Source organism: Camelus dromedarius, chromosome 19, assembly GCF_036321535.1.
Source record: "Camelus dromedarius isolate mCamDro1 chromosome 19, mCamDro1.pat, whole genome shotgun sequence".
NCBI lineage: Eukaryota > Metazoa > Chordata > Mammalia > Artiodactyla > Camelidae > Camelus > Camelus dromedarius.
In genome coordinates, this window is record NC_087454.1 from 27,870,442 (window position 1) to 27,878,377 (window position 7,936).

Below are 7,936 nucleotides of genomic sequence, written 5' to 3' on the forward strand. Positions count from 1 at the left end.
TTTTCACATAATTGAGATACAGGGAAGTCATTCTGGCTTATACTTGAGTTAACTTAGATTTTATGCTAAAATACCTTTTTGTGGCCTCACAAATATTCATTGTACATCTGCTTTGATTATTAAAGGGCACACTGACCAGAAGTAAAGACCGTCCATGTTAAAAATAAAGAGTAAATGCCCCTCTTCCTGAGACACTAATACTGGTCCTCCTTTGATAAGACTCCCTTCCCAGTTGCCAAGATCATAGTGACTCACTGTGTACATGCCGCTGTTTGTTTTTTTTGAAAGCTTGAAGAAATGTAACCCTGACTTATTTAATGTTTTTTTTTTCTGACAAGATACAAAACTGTGCTGAAAACCCTGCTTCTCCAGAGCAGTTTCTCAGAGAAATCTGGGAAGCAGGCTTCCAGGTTAGTCCTCAGTCTGGCTCAAATAAAACTCTTTTCTATTCTTATTATTGTTTATAGATTATTTTTGTCAACGTTACTTGGCATAGTTGGCAGAATATCAGAAAAACCCATCTGAGGTCTCCTGGAGTCTACTTCGGACTGGTGCTCAGTACCAAGCACGGGCCCCTTGGGCCCCTCTGGCTTCATAGCACCTTTCAAGTGATTTGGTGAGTCTTCCCTAATATCCAGATCTCCTTGCATTAAGTGATAGTCCACAACTTTTATATGAAATGTTATCTTAAGACATATTATGGAGTCTTAGGAGGGTACTGGTATATTTCCTAGGCAGAGGACCTAGGGAGAACTTCTAGGCAAGGGACCTAAAGGGAATTTGCAGGCAGGGCGGCCCGGAAGGAATTTTGGAGTGAACTGGGTTGACTTTTTTTTTTTTTTTTTTTTTTAGTGTGGCTTAAAATTGGAAATCCAAATACCTAAATTTAATTTTAGATTTGCATTTTATAATAATGTGAAACTAAAAGTGGGAGACTGTGTTTCCAAAGGCTCCCAGCCCCCAGATAGGCAGCCGCCCACTGGAACTCCGGCTTCAACTGGGATGGAGCCAATACCTGCAAATACTTATCTAACCCTAAAATAGCCAGGATGAAGCTTTTTTTGACATTCCAAAACAGATTTTTGCATGCACAACTAAATACAGCTGGCTTGATAAAACATCTTTTCAAAATTCTGATCCTGAGAGAGAACAGTATTCCTAGGAGACAAAGAAAAGTTGTAATTCTTATTGCGTCTTTGAAATGCAAACGCAGCCCATCCATATTGCCTGAGACTATAGCCTTGGCTCAATTAACAGAATCTAAAACCTAAAAAAAAAAAAATCCTTTTAATCTCAAGCAGGAAAACTAGATCTCTGTGTCTATCTGGATGTCTGTTACATGTTATAAATGTGGTATGTTTCTACCTCTGGATGACATCAGTATGAATTAGTTAAAAGAGCTCTATTCAACTGACTTTAAAGTAAGTACTTTTACAAATTCTAAATGTAACAAAAAATCCAAATTTTAACGGATTGCATGATCTAGGTTTAATCTTTAATAAATGAAAACAAGCCTAAGTTGTTGGTTTGATTAATGCAGACATGTCTTTACGGTCATCAAGTATAATACTTTTATTTTTCCTAAGTTTACTAAAAGTCATTAAGTTCATGTTATCTCTGTTACAAAATCTGTCAGCAAGAAAATTAACTTGGTATGATATTTTCGTAAGTAATGAAATAGAGATAAATGGGATAAAAGTTTTTAGCTAAACTCTTTAAAACTGATTACGTTTTTTGATATGTCTGCCTAAAAATAGTTTCTCCAGATGTTTGGTAATTTGAAACTTGAGTTTTGGTAAATTAAGTGATGGGAATTCACTGAATATCCAGATATTTCCAATTAAGATAAAAATACTGTAACATTCATTGCTAAGCAGTCTAAATTTATGTCTTTAGACAAAAACTAAAGATGTTTGGGTTTAAGGGGCACACATCTTGTACCACATTAAAAAAGAAATTATGCTATGAGAAAAATGTTTTTAGAGGTTGTGGAAATATTTGTGAGTTTGCTAATGAGAAAATGCTGGTATAACAAACAAGTTCAAAATTGCTTGCTTCTTGATTTTTATTAGAGATTAAGGTTTTTTAAGGGTTAAAAATTGTTAATACATATTTAAAGCTACTAGAAATAATAAAGCATTTCAGTGTGTAAACCAAGAAGGATATATGTTGGCAAAAGGTATAAAGAATGGAGGGTTTTTTTGTATATATAAACATTTTTATTGAAATATAGTCAGTTCATAATGTGTCAATTTCTGGTGTACAGCACAATACTTCTATCATACATGAACATACGTATATTCATTTTAATATTCTTCTTCACCATATGTTAATACAAGATATTGAATATAGTTCCCTGAGTAATACAGTACAAACTTGTTGTTTATTATATACATATATTAGTATCTGCAAATCTCTAACTTCCAATTTATAAGAATGGAGATATTTTTATTGAGGGGGAAAAATAATTTTGTACTAGAGCTGGTTGTTTATGGATGGGAAAAAATCAGGGCTAAATTAATATGGATACAGAAAGTCATAGAAATTTTATGAAAACGGAACCTTAAGAAAACAATTTTGTACATGGTCAGGGTTGATTAAGATTAGATTGAATTTAGTTAGATATTAGTAGTAAGCTAACACAAGGCTGGAATTTGGCTCTCTCTGCTGAGAACAAAGTTTTCTTAGAATGCTGCTTTTGATAACAGATTAAGTTTCTTTCTCTAGCTAACTTTGGGATGCTTCAGAGGGCCCCTGAGGCATCTGAAATTCTTCAGCTAGGATTGTTTGGTATATTATATTACATGGGAAGCACTGTCAAACAAAAGGTAACATTAAGTCTCCTTTACGTCTGTGTAAGTATACGTATTACAAATGTCCCAAAAATGATAATGAAATTCCTAGAAATCTTTTATGTCCTGACATAAAATGTTATGTCATCAAAATTGAGGCTCAAACTAAAGGGACTGAACCCAAGTATTAGGGAAATGCCCTGACTTTCATGCAAAGGCAACAACAACAGAATTTATAAGATTATGGCACATGTGGGTAAAGTCGATTCTGCTTCTATAAAATTAACCCCTCACTGTTAGACTTTTGCCATCTGATGTCCTTGTGACACGGCAACAGTCTGGTCTTGAGTCAGAAATTAAGATTGTAAAAAACAGCTGTGAAGTAAACAGGGCTATGGGAAACCCACACTGGCCACTTGGCTCTTCTCGGCTCCCTGGCAAACCCCAATTTTTATTTGGTGAGGTAACGCCTTCCTGTGCTGCAAGGCTGATGTCCTCACAATGACAAACTGTTTAAAAATGTGTTTTCTGTTTGGAGTATACCTTCTACAATCTCCAGTGTTGAAGACACCCACTTCACTGGGCAAATTACACAAGCCGTAATAAAAAAAAAAACCTCACAAATTTCTTAACATTATCACTATCATCCTCAATCATCAGGCAAGGTCAACAAAACTAATGGAAGAACTGGACTCAAACAAGAACAAGAATCAATTACATGGGATTAAATGAATTGGTAAATATGATGATTTTTCTGATTTTTTTTTGTCTAAAACATTATTGGTTTTTAATCTGTTTTCCAGATATAAGGAAACCTTTCCCCTTAAGCTAATTAGGACTTCCAGCACTTTGGTACATTATACCTTTGTAAGCAGAATTGAAGCATTTGTTTTTTTCTCTCAACCTGATCCCTCCAGAATTGGGAGACTCTCAGGTTCCTAGCAGCCTTTCCAAGTGAATAATGAAGGCCACTTCCTGGCAGATACAGGAATCTCAAGATATTTTGGAGGAGAAGAGAGGAATTCACCTAAATCTGTAGGTACTGCAGATAGAATCTAATGGCATGGCTTTCCTGGCCTTGAGAGGCCTTGAGGAAAAGGCATTTGAGATGCCTTATGAAAAGTTCCAGCAAAGTCAAATTTAAAAGAGCCCATATGACCAATTAGACTTATGTAAATAATCAGGCCGAATGTATTAAAACCAGGCTTATTTTGTAAACAAATCAGTCTTAATTTTTTTCTCTAAATTATTTTCATTTTTATCAGTCAAATTATATTTCAATGATACACCTTTATGGATATTGATGTTTGATATTTATCTACATCCAAGATGCCTCTTTGTTGTATGTCACATTATTGTAAAGTTTAACTTAATTATTAAAAGGATGTTCTAAGCTTGTTTCTGAAGCTGATCACAGTAATCTACCTTTAGATAAGGATCAGATGCCCCATGACCTGCACCCAGGAGATTATAAATACCGCAAAAGACACCATTTAAAGGACTCTCTCCAACTTAGATGGAAGGACCTTCATCAGGTACTCTTAACTTATGCACAGTAAAACTGAAGGGAACTGACTCTTGAATTTATATTTTCCACTTAAAAAGGGCCTCTGTGCTAGACTGGTCTATAGAAAGGACTGTTGACCTCAAATGACCATGACTGCATTTTAATAATGGCTTATCTTCTAGCTTCTGGAAATGACTTACAAGAAATTCCCACTGACCATACAGATATAACTTGGTTTATAGATGGGTCCTACTTAAAAGATGAGCAAGGACATTACCAAGCTGGATATGCAGTCATGTCCACAACGGACATAACTGAAAGCTCTTATTTACCGGAAATTAAGTCAGCACAACAAGCAAAATTAATTGCTTTAACTTGAACTTGTCAATTAGCTAAACACCAGATAGCAAATACTTATACCGACCGTCATCATGCCTTTGGAATGTTATGGCAATGAGGTGCCCTTTTTTTTTTTTAACCTCTCTAGGACAGGCTAGGGGAAAAAAATGGAAAACAGGCTGCAGTCATTAAACGCTGTACAATTGCCAAGAGTCAGCAACTAAAACACCAGGGCATTCCAAATCTAAGACTATAGAAGCTAAAGGAAATTAGCTTGCTGATGCTGCTGCCAAGCAAGCTGCTTTAAATAATCATTCTGTCCAGTCTTGAGAATGTCCACTGCTCTCTGTTAACCCTGCTAACTCAAAAAGGGAGTTTATTCTACAGGCTCAAAAAATTGCCACCGAAGAAAAACATACAGCAATCAAAAGGGGGAGATTTTTAACCCTGTAACACAAATATGGTTTGGACCTGATGAGAAACCTGTAGTACCTGTTGGAGCCCAACTGCCGTTGCTCCAGCATTATATATATACAAATATTTCTTTAGTCACTAGACACCTGAAAAAAAAATGATTCTATAGGAAAAACAGCGTATGTTTGGAAACTTTCCCATGGTGGCTCATATAAGGTGTATGCTCACTGTAATGTATGTCCTGAATACAATTCTGGAAAGTCACTTCATGTGTCACAAGGCTAACTTTCCTCTTCCTAAGGGACCTTCTGATGTATGGCAATTGGACTCTGTCCAAATGCCACCATCTCAAGGAAACAAACATATCTTGGTAATGACCTGCATGTTTTCTCACTGGATTGAAGCTTTTCCATGCAGAAGAGCAATGGCTTTAACAGTAGGTAAACTGTTATTAAAAAAGATAATTCCTATTTGGGGAATTCCTTCTGAATTACACAGTGACGGGGTAAGTCACTAACTGGACAAATCTATCCAGAACATCTGGCCAACAATGCAGCATTTTCACTGCATTTATCCTCCCCAATCTTCAGGTCTGGTATAAAGGACATGACATTATCAAGTGCAACTGGCAAAGCTGTCACAAGCATTTAATCTCCCATGGCCAAAAGCTCTTCTGCTAGTGCTTCTGAACCTTAGATCTATGCCTTTTTGGTAAACATTGGTGTCTCCTTTTGAAATAATAACAGGATGGCCTATATGAGTAGATGAGGAAATATATGGACTAACTTTACTCCAAGGAGATCTACTACATTATTGTCAGGGTCTTATTAAAACAAGGAAGGTGAAAAATTAGTAGCTAACTCCCTTCACAGTGAGCTCCTGGGAGATGAAGACTTTAAGGAGCATGGGAGATTTGTTTATTGGAAAAAACATGAAAGATTCTTTGCAGCCCACCCTGTAAAGACCTTATCAGGTATTACTGACTAAGTCATGTGCTGCCAAATTAGAAAGCATAGACTCATGGACTGACATCTTTTATCTTAGGCCCCTCCACCTGAATGGACTTTGTTCCCTATTCCTGACAACCAGCTTTGACTAAGATCAACACTACCAAGCCAGGACGAGAAGACGATTACGGCAGACGGCCAATCCAAGAGCCCAGACAAGGCCTGTAAGACTCAAGCTATTAGTGCAACTGAACTGTTCACCAAACGTTCGTCTCGCTATCAATCAAAAGGTACTGTTTTACTTCTAGCTACACTTTTGCCTCAATATTCAAGATGAAAAAGTTTAGTAAAGCTGTCACAAAGTATAGCCACTGGGATAGGACAGGCCCCTCATATTTATCACTGACTTTTCAGATGTCCCTAATGTTACCACTCACCCAGACCAACCTCCCTCTGATACAGTATGTTGAAGACGCTGAACCTGAAAGATTAGGTCCATCCCTTGTCTGATATACATCCTCAGTCCTTAGAGACTGAAGACAATGTAACCTAGGACCCCCTCGCTCTATCCCTTACTTAATTTAAAAATGTCTTTAAAAACACAAGTAAATTATCCTAGCAATTCCCTTATATCAAATACCATGTAGAAGGCTTCTAGAAAGCCTGCAAGAGAAATGACCCATAGTTTAGTACCAGGTTACCAAAGCTCCCCACGAATGAGGCTAGCAATGACAGCACCGTAGGAAGGATCCCTTGTGCTCCCCCAGGTTTGGTCTTCATACGTGGTACTGGAATTGATCCACCTTCCCAGGGATGGGCACGTAAGTGTTAACAGCTGGCAAATAGAAGCTTTATGCTTACTGGGACACTATGTAACCGCGTTATCTATACACAGGGAAACGGATGAACCTCCTTTCTCTCCCCTTAAGACCTATGCTAGCAGGAGACCAAGGAACCTGGTGGCAAAGTCTTTTGGGAACCAAAATTCCCAGTGCAGGAGTATATGTAGCCAGGAATATGCTCAGAAATCTATCAGCCACCACTGGTCAAACAGCCAGAGACCGCAAAAAGCACTGCAGCACCACAGACGCCCCTAAATTCCTCCACCCAAACGGTATTAGACAACGGGGTTGCCCAAGATTTTCTGACTCAACATGGAAGCATTTGTGATTGTGCTCATGCTACTTGTTGCACTTATATGAATGTCTCGGTAGACACTGAGATGTGCCTAGAAAGAACTTCCCAGAAGGCAAAACAGTTACAAGATGTGAAAAAAAAAAACTGACCCTTTAAATGACCTGTTTAGTTGGCTCCCTTCAGGAACAGGCAATTTTTTTGCTCTGCTTTACAAGTAATTAGTTTCACAATATGCATAATTTTCCCAGCTATCAAGCCACTCCTGCCATGTATCACTGTCTGCTTTAAGTCTACTGCTGCTAAAAGCAGTGTACAACGTTCACATGACAATGTGGTTAATATGTATAGCCTACGAAACGCTTCCCTGTCCACATATATCTCTTCTTATTCATTACATTTGATTAATTACTCCTCCCAAAAAGATAACTAGATAACTCTACTCCTTAAAAAAAAAAAAAAAAAAAAAAAAGACCTAGCACCAAGGGACAGGATGGACCCAGGGCAGCCACAATGACCAACCCCATCTCGAGGGACATTTTGATCAATGTTTTTCTATCAAAAGATTTACGATCAGAAGGGGAGAAATGATAAAAGAAATTTTCACATATTGAGATACAGGTAAGTCATTCTGGCTTACACGTGTTAAGCTGAATTTTATGCTAACTAAAATAGCCTGTTAGCAAACACATATTGTACATCTGCTTTAGTAAAGGGCACACTGACCAGAAGTGAAGACTATCCATGTTAAAAATAAGTTAAATGCCCCTCTTTTTGGGACACTAATGCTGGTCCTCCTTCGA